Raw genomic sequence first — 17948 nt, forward strand, 5'->3', positions numbered from 1 at the left:
TGAAAAGAGGAGCCCCAAGACTAGGGCCAGTGCCTGAGCAGGGAAAGTGTACAGAAGTTCCATGCACTACATTGAATAAGTTTGATACTGTAGTAAAAGCTGTGTTAACCAGCATTTTACTAACTGAAATAATCTATTAACCAGAATCTCTGGCATGTGCATCAAGTATTTCTTGAGCAGGACTGGGCGGGGGAGGCAAAGGCAGCAGCTCCCCTCTGCAGTCTGCAGAGATGCTGCCTGGCTGGCAGGACATGGGGTGGGTGGGGGAGAAGAGGAGGAGCTTGCATGCCACCACCATCCTGCGCCAACGCCACGTGCAAGTCCAGAAAACTGGAATCCCCCTTACCCTACTCATGCCAGATAACACAACTTTTACTGTACATAGATCCAAGTTTATCTTAAACCGGGTTCTGCAATTTTTAGACCAGTTTGTGTGCATGGAACTTGTGTACAGTTACAGGTTTAGACTGACTGCTGGTTACTGAGACTGGGTCTATAATTGTAAGGTCAGCACCAGGACAAGCTAAGTTTAAACCAGGCAGCCATTTTGAACCTGATTTAACCTTCCCAAATGTCTGTATTTAGCTTGGGAGTGAGGTGATTACTTCTCTGCTTCCCCCATGGGAGAGAAGCCTGTCAGTGAACCTGATCACTGATAGCCTGCCCAGTTCCACATGGTGGAAGCAACAAGCTCTACTGCTACCACAAGCAGAGCTGCAGAGCCCAACCTTGGCCAGGGTGCATCTCTTGTTTTGCTCAATGGAGTGAATCAGTTGTGCCAGGGCACATCCCAGCACAACTGATCTGCTTTGTCTGGCCACTCCTATTTCTAACCTATATTACATATGACTACAGAGAAATTCCTGAAAATTCAAACAGATATAACATCTGTCTAAGGCCTCCGACTATTAATGTGTGTTTAATATGAAAGATAAATAATGTTCAAATGGTGACATTTTTACAGAACTACCATAACATGGGATCTTTTTACCAGCTATTACACTGAATCAGATAGCAAAGAAAAGGGTCACACCCAAATAACTTCACTATTCAACATATACAGCAGTATGCACCTCTTTTCACACAATGCTAGTAAGTCTTAAGATTGAAAAAATCTTCAAATTATCTGCTTACTTTATCTGAACAGACTCAATAGCCATTAAAAATGTTTTATATATATTAAGTACAGTATTATAAAGCATTCAAAATACATTTGAAATCTTGAACTTAAAAATAAAAATATTTTTCTCTAATATGGAAGATCTAAGCATCCCATACCAGGCTTTGGATAAGGAAGAAACTCCCCCTTAAAGTACTCTCTCTCCAAAACATGAACAAAAAGAACTCCAGCCGAAGGATATACATTCCGATCTGAGTGCACCTTAGAGAGAATCGTGTACACTGAAAAGCAGAGGGAAAGATAAGAGACAGAAAAAGCAAAAAGTGAGACATGCTCTAGATAATACAGCATGCATTTCAATGGAATTGTTCATTTCTGTGAAAAGGAAGCAACATTTTATTAGATACCTGTTAATAAGATTTTTTGAAAAGGATATGCAGGGTTTAAGAACAGAACGCAGAACAGTTTCACTCTCTACCCTTCATAGATCCTACAACTCTTGTCCACAATTCCGGTGAACAAAATCAGACCATTTAAAAGTATATCCACTGTGCACTGATATTTATTATAATAATAAATAACAAAGAAGCCAATGAGTCATTTTGATAACTTGTTTATTTACAGAAATACAGAGGAGTTTTTCAAATATATTAGGAACAAGGGAATATTAACAATGGTATCTATCCATTCATAAAAGGAAACTGTAGACTTGACTTGTCAATAATAAGCAAAAAGCACCAAAGTTCTAATTTATATTTCTGTTCTATATATATTTTTTAAAAGCCACATGATGTAGTTATATAGGAAGATGATGAAATATTTCTCAAGCGTAACCGAGTGTATTAAATGATACACTGATAAAGGCAGAGCTTTTTTAAATCAGCAGGTCTAGATAACCTGCATTTGAGTTTTAAAAATTTGGCTCTAAATTATTAATGTGGATTTTCAATAACACTGGAGAAGTTCCAGAGAATGGAAAGAAAGCTCATGTTTTGCCAAAAATTTAAACAGGAAACAGGAACAACCTGGGTAATTATAGGCCTGTGAGCCTGACTTTGACCCCTAGCACAATGGATTAACTGCACCAAGATTCAATTAATACAGAATTAATTCAGTGTAATATAATTCATGACAATCACTGTAAGTTTAAGGAAAATACCTTTCATCAAACAATTTCGATATCTTTTTATGTAATATTTGATGTTTGGTTGAGAAAGTAATAGAGTTGATTTCTTTTACTTTGCTTTAAGGCATTTGATGTGGTTCTACAAAATATTTTGATTAAGAAACTAGACTGCTACAAATTAATATGGAACATATTAAATAAAGTAGAATTTGGCTAACTAGCTGGTTCAAAATGTCACTAAATGGAAAATCATTGTTGAATGGAGATGTTTTTCTAACTGGATTCTGCAGAAATCAGTTCTTGACTCTAAATTATTTAATATTTTTAGCAGTGCCCTGGAAGAATAAAAATACTTACTGATAAAATTTGTAAATGACAGAAAGATTGAGGAATTGATGATAATGAAAAGTACAGGTCACTGATGCAGAGTGATCTGGATTGTTTGGTAGGCTGTCCCCAAGCTAATTATATAAATTTCTGTTCCAAATGTGAGATCTTTGATACAGGAGTAAAGACTGTAGATAGCATTTACAGATTGGAAAATCTCTGTCCTCAGAAGCACACTCTGAAAATAAATTTGGGAGTCATGATAGGTAGTAGTAGTAGATGAATATGGCCTTGGAGTATGATGCTGTGGCCAGAAGAATTAATAAACCCTTGTTTATGGTTGCCTAAACAAGAGCTGTTTCAAATTTGCTGCTTCTAGTTGACTACCCTCCTTCATTTAACAGTAACATTCTCAACAAAAGCCAACACCACCTCAACCTCTCTTCCTCAGAGACAAAAACTATGTGGTCCTTAAGATCCAATAGCAAAATTAGACAAATTCTTCAGCAGAATTTCTGTGAAAGAATACTTCCGCAACAAGAGCTGAACCACCTCGGACCACCTTCTTACCCCAGATAAGACAGGGGTGTTCAACTTTGGCCCTGTGGGCCAAGTGTGTGGTTCTGGGTTGATCTGCAAGTCTGATCCAGCATGCATGGGACCAGAGTCCAATTTGAAGCATGCCACATTAGGCCCCAGTCTGCAACACTGTATTGCAGCCATGGCCCAGCTCTGGCCCTAGTCCCAGCCCCATGTCAGACTGGACTTGCTGCTTTAGCCTCGCCCCTGATCATGCTCAATTAGGCCCCAGTCCTGGCCCTTGCCTTTGCCCTGTGCTCGCTCTAGCCCTGGATGCATTGGATTGGGCCCAAACCCTGGCCGTGGTCTTGGTTCCAGACCTGGCCCCATGTGCACCAGATCAGGGCCTTGCCCCGCATGCACTGGATCAAGCCCTGGCTGCAGCACTGTGATAGCCAAAACAGGTCCCATTTCTGGCCCTGGCCCCAGCCTTAGCCCCCTGTGCACTGGATTGGGCTTCAGCCCTTGCCCTGACTCCAGCCCCTTGCACAATGGATTAGGTCATGCCCACATGCATGCCAGAGTCAGGCCCGACTCTAGCTCTGGCCCTGGCCCTGACCCCAGTCCCACCCACACTGGACTGGCCCCTGGCCGCAGCCCCATGCATGCTGGATCACACCTGGTCCCAGCCCCAGCCTCTGGCCCACAGTTCCCAATATGACAGTGAGGAAGCGGTGGCAGCATTAATTACCACCACCCTATCTTTTCTTCCCTCCCCCCACCTTTGGGGAGCCCTACAGGCCAGATCACACAGCTCCTTGGGCTGGATACGGCCCACAGGTTTGGGGTTGAGCACCCCTAAATAAGGCAAATAACAACAAAAAATAAGACTGGACACTTCCAGCAGACAGAAGTGCACAATGGACTACTACATAAACTGTTTTAGAAAGAAAGCTGAATGTCAAGAATGTCTAATAGTGACATTCTTGACAAAAGCCAAAACCACCACCCTCAGAGAAAAAAAAGCCACGAGGTCCTTGAAGTCCAGAAACAAAATAGTAATCAAACCAGCAGGCAAAGCAGGACCTATAAGCATCCTCAACCATTGAGTCTACTCAATGATGCTAACAGACAATTCTGACACCAATACCTATAAATAACTTGGGGGTGATGCCACAACAGTATTTGCTCTGGAACACAAAAATATTATCAAATTCTTCCCACACCAGCTTCAGGAAAATCTACTTCCACTAATCCCCTACTCTTCTACCCCAGGAACATGTTTTATGCTCCCAAAAATTCACAAACAAGGTGTCCCTGGCAGAGCCATCATATCCAACTGTAGTACCATCACTGAAAAGCTATCAGAATTCATACAAACCATCCTGAAACCACTTGTCAGTCAAAGAGCAGGTTTCCTGCAAGACACACCAGACTTCCTCAACAAGATCCAGAATATCACCCATCTTCCCAAGAAGGCCACACTTGCAACCATGGATATCACCAACCTATACACTAACATCCTGCACCATGAAGGCACAGCTGCCTGCCTAAAATACTTATAATAACATGGACTACACTCAAATTTGCAACAACATGTTGACAAATCATCTACTTCTTTCCCTACAAATTCACTTTCAACAATGGATACTTCCTCCAAACTATGGGTACGGTTATGTGCACAAAGATGTCCCCAACCAATAGACCACCCTCTTCATGAGCCATCTGGAGGAGGAATTCTTAGAAAACTGCACTAAACCACTATTGCACCTGAGTTATAATATTGGTATTGTATTGGTGGTATTTTCATCATCTGAACTAAACACCTAGACTTACTGACTGACTTCCAACACAAATTTAACAAGCGTAACATTCAATCCAGTTCTCTCTGGGGTGTTCCTATCTTAACATTAACTTTCTAGATATTATTATCTGCATCTGGGATGGCACCCTACAAACCACTATACAGGTTTCCCTTGCTTTGTTCAGGTTCTGTATGTGCGAATTCACTCTTATGTGATGACCCTTTTTATACCAAAAATTCATTGTGTGAGAGGTAAATTCACTCTTATGCGATTGGTGTGGTGGAAGCCCACAGTCAGCTCCTTTGTGCAGTGCATTGTGGGAGTGACGCGCACCAAAATATAGTCTCCTGTGTGGAATTGTGCTCTTCACTTGTCTGCGACCTGTGTTTTTGTAGTTGCCATCCCCATTATGATAGTGCCCTGTGCTTGTGTGTACTGTCTGCTGTTGCTGAGTACCAAAATTGTCTTGCAAAAGTAGTAGAAATGGGTCTGGGGCTCAGTATTGTTGAGGTTTTGGAATGTATCCCTGTTGGTTACATTGTAAAGTGGGTTCCTTTTATGCGAATTAGAGTTATGTGCCACCTTCCATAAATGCATATACAGCATGAAGTAAGGGAAACCTGTATACAAAAAACCCACAGACCACCATAGACTTGTGTCCCAAACCAACAATCATTTCAAATACACCAAAAAACTGCCAACCCTGTAACCTACTGTCAGGCCTCAGGTACCACTGCATCTGCTCTAAAGAGAATACTCATAATACCCACTTTGCCAGCCTTAAATCTGTCTTTATATAACAAGGACACTTCAACAGAGAAATAGACCATATCTTTCTAACAGCCACCCAAATGCCATACTACTGTGTGGTACCTGCAACAATACAAAAAAAACCAACCCATCACCACATGCCCTTGGTGATCACCTACAGTCACCCCACACTTGAAGTGATAAAATGACTCATCAAGCAATTATAGCATATATTTGGAAAAACTGAGACCTTGAGAGAATTATTTCCACTCCTTCTCCCCTACTCTTGGCTTTCAAACAACCCCTAACCCTGCACAACTCATCATCAAAAGCAAATTCCACACAGTGATGAGAAAACTTGAGAGAGGTTGTGGCTTTTCTGTAACATTAGATGCAAATCACGTCAATACCTCTCCACTTCTACAACAAACAACACTTCTTACAACAACCCCACCAGATTCCATGGATTCCGCACATGTATGCCAAAATGTTATATAGGTCATCCAGTGTACCAGATGCTCTCCTGCAAACTATGTGGGTGAAACAAAACTAAAACTACAGACGGGAATTAATGATCACAGGAAAAAAGATTGAGGACAGAAACACATGTAGGAGGAAACTTTTTACAAAACAACCATTCATTTTCTGACTTCACTATCCTCAGGCTCAAGGGAAATTTACAAAACCCCTTCAAAAGGTCAGCCCAGGAACTAAAATTCCTAAACTGGCTGTACCCTAAAAACCAAGGACTGAACAAAGACATGGACTTCACAGAACACTATAATATACCTGAATCCTGCTAATCTTTCTTCACACCATAGGTGATAACACTGTTCCCTTATAAAAGATCTTCCACTAATTACGGTATCTTTTTTTGTCTGCCAGTTACCCCTCGGAATTTTTTTCTTTTCCAATTTCATAACTCTACAGACTGGTTTTAGGCCTTGCTATGTCAGCTTTCTCCTCAGACTGGAAAATAATGCACTGTATTTAAAAGCTCATCTAAGTCGATCCCAGCTTTGCAACTGATCCAATAAAAGATGTCACCATGATAGTTCAGGAAATATGTGAAAGAAGGATTTTTGTGGGTGACAACATCACTCCAACACTACTATCCTCCATTTTACAACTCTGTTTCTTAGCATCATCTGAACTTTGTATTCATTCTTATTATAAATGCATGATCTACAATGTGTCATGCTGATTATAATATCCTTTCTGTAGTTTTCTAAAGTAAATTTACTATTTGAAGACAAAACTGATACAAATAAAACATAGCCATCTGGCTGAGGTAGGGACAGTAGAGCTGGCCCACCTTTAGAGATGATCTTTCTCTGGAAGGGAAAGTGATGTTTAGGGTAGTGATTCCCAAAGGATGTGCCACGATCTCCCTGTATGAGTTAAATGCTTCCCTGCCCCATCCTGCACCAGTCCCAGCTACTTCATTGGCACCTATAACTGCTCCTGAGGACTGCTGCTGCCTTCCCACACCCTTTCCTACCCAGGTAGAGGCTGTGCCAGCTGCACCCCCCCTCCCCCCCCAACCATGCTTGCAGCAGAGTGTGCTGCTGACAGAGGGTGGCTGGGCAGACACATAAACGAAGGTTCACTCTGCAGCCCAGCTTGTTCCTTCCACACCTCCCAGGTCAACAGGAGGGACCATGGGGGTGGTTGCTAGTGTGTAAGGCCTTGCAGGAACAGCCTTGGCACTGGGGACTGCCCTTGTCCCTGTGGTACAGACCAGGCATCAGAATGGGACAGACTGTGGAAAGAACACAGCACAGCAGAGTGAGGTCCTGCCCTCCCCCCACCCCACCCTTAAAAAGTTCAGTGATTCTCAGCTTTTTAGCCTCGAGGCCCCCCTTCCTTATCATTTCTAAATAAGAAAAGATTTAGAGGGCCTTATTCTAAATTTTTAATTTGTCCCTTCCTTATCTTTTCTGAATTTAGATCTATCTCCATGATTTTCAACTGAAAATTAAATTCAGAAAGTTATGGAGGGGTGCCTTAGGCTTAAAAGGTTGAGAACCACTGGCATGGAAACTAATCCTTTGCTTAAAGCAATATATATTTGGTGTCATTTTTGACAGTACATCTCAGCACTGGTATTATTTCTTCTGGCAAGGTAATAGAATATGTTATATGTTTTGAAAAATATATATCTGTATACCTGTTCAGGTGTAAGAGTGAAGTGTGCTGCCAATTTTAATACAGAAGAAAAGTGTGCCCCAGGCATCAGAAATTTGGGAACACTGGTTTAGAACACTGGAGCTTTTGGTGCAGCTACCACTTCTTTTTTATATATGGCCCCTACATATGTAGTTAGTATCTTTAATGGACTACCCACTGGCCCCCATTTCACAAATCTGCATGAAGTGTGGCCCTTTATCCCAACTCTATCCATTATTATGGTCCTTCTGCCCACTGTGGAATTGGATGTATGACAGCTACCTCTACTACATAGCAGCTGTGTGTATGTGTAATACCAGATACAACACTTATCTTCATTGAGGGACTCACCATGCTGAGCTCCACAGAATAGTATTCTGTCTTGACGTACTATTAAGATCAGGCCCACATTGCTGATGCCATCCAACCTGGCAAGATTTCTTTTTTAGTTTTTCACTATGCCAGACTTGTCACCTGATTTGTGTTCACAACACAGTGCTATAATCACTATTCTATTCTTTGCACAGGATATTTTGAATCAGGCTTTCCAGGATTAATATTTTTAAGCCCCACATATATTATTGTGCAGATTTCAGTGGAGGAAAATTTCCATTAAATATCACTAGCTCAGTGAAAAGAATAGTCTACTAAGAGAGACATTCAAGATGAATACCTTACCATGTATCTTACTAAATATCTACTACCCACCTATTGTCAGTAAAAAAAAAAAACCTATCAAAATCAATAATACTCATAATCCTTTTCCTTATTTATATATTAATGTGGTAATAATTACTGCTTTTTCCCCATTGTGAATGTTACTTTTTTATACTGTACTAAACAACTAGACCCTACAATAATTTTATCAGTAGGAATAAAAATAAATGTAAATGGTCTTAAAATGTAAATATATTTTATGAATAGCCTTACCTGTATTAGTAAACTAATAATTATTAATATATTTTTGTTTTCATTTCACTAAACTAAACTAGAATTACTTGCTGTATATAGTCAAAATTGCTAAGTATATCCACCATCTTGCCTTAGTAATCCAATAGTCTTTCACTCCCTTTTGTGTATGAACTGTATAATTGTCAGGGAACCAAATATAAATTCCTATAGAATTCTAGCAGGAGATCTGAAAAAAATAATTTAAAAATGAAATTCATAGAATCCAAAAGTTAAGAAATACATGATGACTATATATGAAGGTGTATCAGATATCAAAAGAGAAAAATAATTATTTTAAGGGCACTTAACTAAAAATCATTTTCAAACAGGAAAAACTATGAAAAGCTAGCCTCTGTTTTCTCCACAAGAACAGCTATCAAAGATTAGTAATAAAGAGACTACAGTGGGCAATTTCTGGAGAAAAATTATTTCTCTAACCTACATATCTATTATGTCTTACATAGGTCCACTGTGTACTGCCAAATATACAGCCTAAGGTATTCCTGGTAATGGGACATATCCTGTTGTTGAGGTAAGCAACTCACTATGTACACATGTTCAAATGATTTGGGAGAATTCTCTCAGGCTTATTTTCCTGGTAAAAAAAATAACTTAAGCTCTGAACCAATATTCGAATGCTGAGCCCCTGAACAGCAGAGAGCCTGCAGTGCTGATACTGTGCAACTAGGAGGCCCCTGGTGCACACACACGCACAGTGTGCTCTCCATACATCCTCTGTCTGTCTGGAGACAGATGGCAGTACTGCATGGGGCAGGCCTGACTGGCTGACAGAAACTGCTCAGGATGAGTCTGTGTCCCTGCAGCACAATTTAGGGATTGTGGAGGGAAAGTGTTTACATCCTGCTCAGCTGCATCAGTAGAATCCCAAGCAACATAATGTCTCCCTGGGGCTTTGGGGGGGAGCAGGAGCAAAGCACGCTGGGATGCTGGAGGACTGTGCTATGGCTCGTCTTAGAAGGAAACAGACATTCACTATCCCAGGAGAAACTCCCCCAGAAGTGATTTAACACTGGTTGTTCCCAGGTTGTTTTTCTCCCAGAGCAGCCACTTTTGCTCTGGGACAACAATCCAGAACATCTGTACACTTCTGGTTTTTCCTGGGAGACCAGTGGAGGTAGTAGGAAGTTCAAAATAATTTTCAAATGAATCGGTTAAAACGAATCTGATTAAACTTGGTAAGAACAAATTGTACATGCTAAGAACAGCTTTAGAATTTAGCCTATGACTAAAGTAAAGATAATATTTGTCTACAGTGGGAAAATGGGGGGCAGGTTAAAATGTTAACTCTCATATTCTGATTAATTCACTTATTTAAGCAAGCATTAATCTTTCTATATTAAACGAAAGCCCTGGTTTCAGTAGTGATAAACAGGAGTACCTAAAACAACTTTATTTTCTTAGTCTAGGTGTGGCACTGAAGGGTAGAGTTTTAGCCTCCATGTAGACATGTTAGGGATGCATGTTCATTTGCAGTACTACAAAGTGCTTCATACATGCACAACCCCCTGGCAAAAGTGCTACAAAATCTCCCAAAGGAGTAGTCTCCAGCCAAGGGGCTGCTTCTCAAGGGTCCTGATACTTGTCCACTTCAGCCTCTTACCCACTACAACCCCAAAATACATGACAAACCAAAAACACCCTACAAATGTGCCACAAGCAAAAAGTGGGAAAACTGTGGTACTGAAAATGCCCTGCTACAGCAATGATTTCATAGATTTCATAGACATTAGGGCTGGCAGGGACCTCGGAAGATCATCAAGTCCAGCCCCCCGCCCAAAGAGCAGGAAGTCAGCTGGGGTCATAGGATCCCAGCAAGATAAGCATCCAATTTACTCTTGAAGGTGTTCAATGTAGGTGCTTGAACCACCTCCGATGGCAGGCCTTGGGGGCTTGGATAGTAAAGAAAATTCTTCCTTATGTCCAGCCTGAAACGGTCTTGTAGTAGTTTATGACCGTTCGACCTCATCATCCCTTGGGGCGCTCTGGTGAACAAACGTTCCCCCAGATCCTGGTAGTCACCCCTAATAAACTTCTAGGTGGCCATCAGATCACCCCTGAGCCTGCACTTTTCCAGGCTAAAGAGCCCCATGGCTCTCAGCCTGTCGTCGTAAGGTCTGTTTTCCTGACCACTGATCATGTGTGTGGCTCTTCTCTGGACTCTCTCAAGGTTCTCCACATCCTTTTTGAATTGTGGAGCCCAAAACTGGACGCAGTACTCCAGCTGCAGCCTCACCAAGGCCAAGTACAAGGGGAGAATAACGTCCCAGGATTTGCTTGAGAAGCATCTGTGGATGCAAGCCAGCATTTTGGTCGCTTTAATGATGGAGCAGTAGTTGATTAATATATGCTCAAAAGTTCACAGGAAGAGGTCCATGCCTTATTTTACAGCCAACGGCAAAAAAATCCAGTCTTTGCTAATCCGACCTGGGGAAAACTTTTCTTCTTGACCCCAATTCTGTGTCCTCAATAATCTCTGAGTGAGTCTGTAAAGGAGCATGCAACTGACCTACAATGTTGAGGTACAAAATTGAACATGCTCATTGACTTCTAAATGTTATTCCCATAAACCAGATTGCCAAATATTATCAATGGTGTCTGTGACACCATTTTATGGCAAAAGAATAAAATCTCTACCTTTTACAAAAGAGTATTTAAATTCCTTTATTAATGGTCACATGGCATAGAATAAGTACTCTAGCACAAAAAAAATCACCTACATTCACTGAATTGTTTCTCTTACTCCTTGTTGCAATAGGATTCTTTTTTGCCAGAGACCCCCAAGGATTGATACGGCCCCTCGTCTGATTCAGTATCAAGTGAACTTTAACAGTAACCCCTAAGCACTATTACAAGTATCCTCCCTGCAAAATGACCTAACACGTGGCTTTTTTAGATGTTATAAGAGTGACCTTTGGTGGTACCAGCCTCACATCCTCTGCTGGGTGTGTGGGATGTTTGTTCCTGGTTTTCCTGCAGTTCAAGCAGAAATTCCATGACTGCCCCCCGACTCCCAAGAGTAACAGCACAAACACACAGCATGTCTTTGTTTGTCCATTACTTTTGTGACTTTCTCATCTCAAATTGTCCAGTCCTCAAGTTCCTTATCTCATCTTTTTAGATAAGGTATTCCAATCCTATTCAGTTTTGTTTCCTTTTAGGGAAACTGATATACCTGCTTCACCCACCATACCAATCACTGTGCTCACTTTTCCCACTGCCTTCAAGGCACTGTACAATTTATTGCTTAGTTCTGGGAAGGCCTAGACTATGGACAACAGCCTCAGCATAAATCAGTTTTCCCGCTACACTCCTTGCTTGAAAAACACCATGAAAGCTTTTCTGTGGATTCTAGGTTCTAATGCCTGAAAGAGCTGGAAATCACACATACTTGGGAAAGAAGTAAACAGGCTGTCAACAGGTAGGAGGTATAAATAAATCATTTACCTCTAGTCCCAGGCAAAATAATTCAATCCCAACCTAACAGATCCTGGGGACAGTCAGGCAATGTGAGTTTCTCTATCAGAGAGCCGAGGTTGTAAACTGTCAGAGACAAGAGCTTATAGAAAGGAAAAATGTGTATGATTCTCATCTCCCACAGACTTCAGCGGTTCCACCAGACTGGTGGCAGACCTGCAGCTTGCTCTGGATGTGAGAAGGGGAACCTCCACCTTTCCTAGCAATATATATGGATCCTGGCAATGACTAGTGCTGCAAACAAAACCAAATGCTTTCTAAGCCACTTAAACATTGTCTCAGATGTCTACTGATTGCAGTAAAATTCAACTGTAGTAGCATTCATATGAATGCAAAAGCATTTTTTTCTATCTAGAAACATGGAAAAATATTTTAATATTTAAAATATTTTAAGAGTTAAGTTATTACATTAAGCACACTGCAAAGATATTTTCAAGCAACCAGCAGTGACAGGAAAATATGCAATAGTGAGTTATACACACAGCCATTATTTTAAGCAAAGCCATAAGCTGCAAAAGGAAAAAATGTGGGAAACTGACACACAGAAATCCAAAGGTTTAGAGGATTAGAAAACTATAGGACTTTTTTCAGAATTACTTACCTCAAGGTATCAACTTAATAATAAAATATGCATATGACTGAAGAAGCAAAAGTAATATTGAAAGCACATGTTGACTGAACCCACAATGGGATTTACATTTACAACCTAAACTCACCATTCTTCTCAACAGCCTTTATTCTGCTGATAATAAAACTGTTGGCTTGCTTAGTCTTCCAGTTAACTGTTCCATTTATGGCACCAGCAGAGCTTAACAAAAAAGCTTTTCAAAATAAAACAAATGCAAAAAAAAAAGTGAATTAGTCAGATTAACAGACTCCCACAAATCAAATGCCTGTAACTGGAATTGGATTCTTTCTAAGCTAGCCTTTATTTTAAAATTTTCTTCAGTTTAGAAACAATAAAAATAACAAAAATAAAACAAAAACAAGCCAACCCCCTGTTGCCACCATCACACTAAATGACAACGGTATTTATATAACTGGTGGTTACCATATTGACCTCCTCTTTCCAAGTAAGGCCAGCTCTACCCCACAGACTTTTGCTGCTGGAACAATGTTATTCAGGGTCATGACCCCGCTCCATGTGGGAGTACCTGAATAAGCTACACCACTAACAGGCCATTATTTAAGCTGCAACCATGTCAAGAGCACACTGGTAGTATAATATAGTGGTATAGCTACATTGGCAAAGTGTTTTTATTGTAAACATGGTTTAATAGGTTAAATAACAACTCATATTCTGTTTCATCTATTCTCTTGATAGTGCTGTTGATTAAACACTTTCCTCTATTAACTGACAGAGGGCCTTGTTACATGTTACACTGTGAGCTGCACAAATGTTAATAAGCTTAGTACTAGCTTGCAATCACACCTTCAATTTGAGCAGCACATCTTTGCGGAGTGGCCACACCAAAATGGAAGAGGAGCTGGGTTATGAGGATCAAGAGATAATCCTGCCCTGGAGTGGCATAACTTTGAGCTGCATAATGAATGCTTTAAACCACTTACAGGTGTTAACGCAGGGACAAGCAAAGTCCGTGGGCCAGATCCGGTTGGCCGTGGACTTCATTTCCCAGCTAGAGCTGGGGCACAGCCACAATCTCCTGCTTGTGTGCCCCTGCCCAGAGCATGCAGGGTGCAGGCTGCGGCTCTGCCCTGGCTCTGGAGCAAGCTGCCCTTATTCAAAGTTCCCAGCGGCTCCGAAGCAGCTCCCTACGCTGCTCTGCTCTGTGCTGAGTCTGGTCTTCATGGCATCCCCAGCCTGAACTTTCCTGTACAGGTGTGGCTGGGGTCTCCATGGAGACCGGCCCAAGACATGAGGGCAGGGGCTGCTAGGAAATGGAGTCTGGCTACCAGCCGAATTAGCCATTTTGCCCACCCCTATGTTAACACATTGACAATCCAGGGGTTAACAGCTCCAGGGGCCACCCAAAATTAATATGTAACAAGTTGGTCAGTGGGAGATGAGTGATCTAGGTCTCTCTCCCCAACACCAAATAAATGATAATATCGTTTGATCAAAGTATAACAAAGTATATCAAAATATAACATTATTTCATTTGTCTCACACATGTAATATATTGATTCAAAAACTCATTAAAAATTCAAACATATAGTAGGTGATTATTTTATGTAAGCACACTGGGACTTTTAAACATACAGGGTAAACGTTAAAAGATTTACTTGAGACAGTTAAATATAACTATGTTTTTGTAACATTTTTGGAACATAGGCTGTTGTACTAAACCTCTGAAACACTTATTTAAAAACCTTATTTCTACCAGCACAGACATTTAGTTCCAAAAAGTAAACTCAGTGCATTTTAATTACAACACATCTGTTAAAAAATGCCCTATATCTTGATAACAAAGCTTCTAAAGGGGTCAAAAAATAGAATAAGAAGGAAATGGATACAACCAACAGCCTTGCACGCAATGCAACTATGGGACACAGAGACACATACGCCTTCAGAAATAAATCAATTTCAATCCAATTTTGAAAAATAACATCAAGTGATAACTTCTTGCTTTGATCACAAAGATAGGAATAGGACAATTCTCCTTTATTTATTTATTATTTATATATTTAAATAAACAAAAGACCTTTTGTGGCACTCCTTTCCCCCCAGCCCCACTAGTCAAAAGGAGAGTGGTCAGTGATGGACAGGGCTAACAGATTCTAAATCCTTCAGTAAAGCACTAAAATGCAATCCAGAAAAGGAGAGACAGCTAAGGCTAGTGACTCTCTAGATCTCAGGGACAATGTATTCAAATCCAGCCTGCTCAGGCTAACCTAATGCTCTAATGTGTGTTAGTTTAAGCATTTTAATATCACACATTTTGGCCCACTCAACACAAATGAAAATGGTGTATCTGTGTTGCAGACCTATTGCATGTTACTGTGTGTAGTGTTGTCCAAACCCACGTCCCTACTATTCATAAATAAAACTTTTATCCATGAACTAAGGTGCAATCTTGACTAGGGGTAATGAAGTAAAGCTTGTGTTGGACTTTGAACCTGCCCACTATGCAGTGATTGACAGCTAAAGGCCACATCCCTATTCAGACAATAGTCCAATATCATTCCACAGTCTGCAGTGTTTGAAAGGTCTGGTCCTTCTACCAATTCACATTCACAACTTCCCCCTCCTCCACCCTGCCCCCTTCACCAGAACAACTTTCTGGTTTAAATGTATGTGATTGCCAATTAAGACTTTACTTGTGGGACACACTATTTTCTAGACAAAACAGGCTTATTATCTAGCATGTCTTTGGTTAACATGTGGTAACAGCACAGGAAGGAGTTTTTTTGGGAGAAGTGTCCAGAATCTGTACTTACAATGCTATTTCAAAGAGGGTGGTGGAAGCATGGATCCAATATATTACTGTGTATAGTCTAGGGCAGTGGTTTTCAACCTATGGGCCATGGACCACTGGGGGTCCACAGATTATGGGCATAGACAGAAGGGAGTGGAGGTAGTTTCATCTGGGGTTTCTTCAGTTGGTACTGGAGAGTGGGATAGGTAGATTGGAGGCCACCTCTGAAGTGTGAGGGCTCCAATCCACCCACCCCATGCTCCAGCACTGGCTAGGGAACCCCAAGAGTGGCATTGCTGCAGAGACCCGGCTGCGGGCTCTCAGCAAACAGCTGGAACTTCCAACTCTCAAACCCAACAGCAAACTGTTTGATCTTGGGGATCATTACAACTCCTAGCGCTTCCTGCAAAGCACTATGAGTTTCAACAGGGAGCTGTGCCCTATGTCTAATGGGTCCGCAAAAGATGACCATGATCAATCAGAAGTAAGTGAATATCTAGACTTACAATTCAAAGGGGTCTACACCTCCATTCAAAAATATTTAGGGGCCCACAAATCAAAGGAGACTGAAAACCACTGGTCTAGGGAGCACATCAAGCTTCTACAAACCCAGTATTGCAAGGCAAAGGATAGCAACAACTGTCAGGATTCCCAAGATATGAACCAGGATCTTCAATGCCTACAGGCAGTAGGGATGTGAAAGGTTAAATGATTAATCATTAATGGTGGTTAAATGATTATTCATTAATGATTATTCATTAATCATTTAACCCATAAGTGCAGTGATAACTGGTTAGCTTACCAATTATCCTTGAGCTCCTGATGGGCACAGTCTGATGGAGAAGGGGGGAAGGGAGTGCTCCAGCAGGAATCAGGAGAGAGAGGGATAGGGAGAAGGAGGGGCAGAGGTACTAGTACTCCTAGCCTAAGGGGAAAAAGCAAGCAGCTTAATAACTCATCAGTTAAGCAATTAGGTGCTTGTCCACAGGTGCTGCTCCCTCCCTCCCAGTGCAGGGCTTTGCTGGAATGTATTGTTTGGCTGGGCTTGCCTCTCCCAGTTCCCCCAGTCAAAGTTCATCCAGGAGCCTGAGCAGCTACTGTGTTATCGGTGGATCGTTTAACCAATATTATTAGAGGAGGTTAAACGAATGTTTAAAAAAATATTTACATCCTAAAAGGCAGAGGCCTAGACTGCAGCACCTCCAAGCCGCAAATGAAATACCAATGGGAGCCATAAGTCCTTGATGAGAGAACTGTAAACGCCTCCCATTTTCTCTAGGCCCTTGTCCCAAGAAGTCAAACTGATGTTGTGGACTCCCCAGTCTTGCTCCTGTCTTTGACCTTCTGGTTGTGATCATCTGCTGCCCTGTCTGCAGTCTTGGCACTGACCCTGGCCACCTGGATTGTGGTAAGCCCGACTGGTTGTTGTGTCCTAGTCCCTGCTTCTTGTTCCTATTTCCTGTTCCCTGGGTCCTGCTTCCTGAGGTCCTAGTTCTATCCTTATTCCTGGTTTCTGCCTGTTAACCCCTCTGCTCTGGACTGTTTTGCTGGCTTCTGACCTAGCCTGGTGTCTGCCTATGTCCTGGTTGAAGGCCTGACACAATGAATCAAGTAATTCCTCTTCTACCCATTTTTATTACAAGGCATTTCATCAGGTTCTCACCACTAGCCCCACCATGGAATCTACTGTCCTGAATGACTTGTTTCTTAACAGTGACAGTTTAATTATTGGATTGAAGGAAGACTGGGTGAGGACAGCACTAAAGGGGACTGCAAAGGAAGATGAGATAATCTCACAGAGAGATTGTGGTGCTGAACCCCAGGGTCAAGTCATGCAGGTTAATGTGCCACCAAACATCTTAAATCCATTTCCCAAGGACCTATTTGGAATTAACTAGAAAAGGAGTGATGCAGTAGCAGGAACTATATCAGCCAGTTTGCTATACATAAGCCTCATTATTATATAAGATGTGAAAAGTGTAACATTAACTGTGATGCATATCTGGATTATGATAAAAAACAGTACTGTTACAGAGGATACTGTAAACAGCAGAATAAGCCTAACACCAGTTAAGGGTAGAGACTATGATATTTCCATTCCTTCCTCCTCAATATAGATCTTAATACATCTCCTTCAAATGGCTTCCGGGTGAAGGTGGTAGAACTAAGCATAATATGAGTGATTAATTTATCATTTGAATTTATTAGTAAAAAAAAAAATCAGACAGGTCATATCTCTGCATACACTCTTTTGTTTGTAACTACTGTGCCAGTATAATAATATTCACACTGTTATTAGCATTAAACCA

At 41.2% G+C, this 17948-nt stretch overlaps 1 protein-coding gene across 5 annotated transcripts in view; it reads right to left on the reverse strand.

Annotated features, from left to right (window-relative positions):
* SGCE (sarcoglycan epsilon) overlaps positions 1–13105 on the reverse strand; it is an 81983-nt gene extending 68878 nt beyond the window's left edge. For 2 of the 5 annotated variants that reach the window (XM_019508445.1, XM_019508441.1), the window contains exon 1: positions 12979–13104. The gene's annotated coding sequence lies outside the window, so the exon portion shown is untranslated. Of the gene's footprint in view, positions 1–1278; positions 1402–12978 lie in introns of all 5 variants that reach the window. The other 3 variants (XM_019508442.1, XM_019508444.1, XM_019508443.1) reach the window with 3 other exon arrangements.
* Between the last annotated feature and the right edge of the window lie 4843 nt (positions 13106–17948).

The sequence above is a fragment of the Gavialis gangeticus genome, unplaced genomic scaffold (genome assembly GCF_001723915.1).
Source record: "Gavialis gangeticus isolate Ggan-Ray unplaced genomic scaffold, GavGan_comp1, whole genome shotgun sequence".
Taxonomy (NCBI): Eukaryota; Metazoa; Chordata; order Crocodylia; family Gavialidae; genus Gavialis; species Gavialis gangeticus.